Raw genomic sequence first — 428 nt, 5'->3', positions numbered from 1 at the left:
GGGGCGGGGAGACGGATCTGCAGGGCACGAGCTTGACCTGGAACCCAAGGTTCTGCGTCTTTTGAAGGAAGGAGTCTGGGGTGAGACTGGGGACCTTGTGCGTAAGGAATCTCTTCAGCAGCAATGCCCTTCCCCGTGGGTCTGTGCGTGAGCAGAGCCTGACTTCCCTACTTCTTCCTGGCAGGGAGCGCATCTCAGCGTTCGTGGGCCTGAGACCACCGCACCCGCCCCTCCGCCTACGTGCTGCGCTGCCTTCGATCCTTGGTCTGGCTTCTGGTTGACCATCCCAGAACCAATTCCACTTTGAATATTAGGGAGGGCTCCGAAGAGGTGTCCGTGCGTGTCCTCCCAAATAACACCTTGGGGTGTCTGGAGAAGAGGGAGAGAAGCAAGCTCTGATTCCATGATGCCATGATGAAGGAAGACAG

General features: G+C 57.9%; 1 long non-coding RNA gene across 1 annotated transcript in view; it reads left to right on the top strand.

The window, feature by feature from the left end:
- Positions 1 to 419, top strand: part of LOC107182769 — a 1895-nt gene extending 1476 nt beyond the window's left edge. Inside the window, exon 3 of the long non-coding RNA XR_001513502.1 lies at positions 185 to 419. This is a non-coding gene — a long non-coding RNA (uncharacterized LOC107182769). The remainder of the gene's footprint in view (positions 1 to 184) is intronic.
- Positions 420 to 428: the final 9 nt, after the last annotated feature.

Source organism: Myotis davidii, unplaced genomic scaffold, assembly GCF_000327345.1.
Source record: "Myotis davidii unplaced genomic scaffold, ASM32734v1 scaffold97, whole genome shotgun sequence".
NCBI classification, from domain to species: domain Eukaryota; kingdom Metazoa; phylum Chordata; class Mammalia; order Chiroptera; family Vespertilionidae; genus Myotis; species Myotis davidii.
Note: the sequence above shows the minus strand (reverse complement) of the source record. Positions and strands in the feature narration are given on the sequence as shown.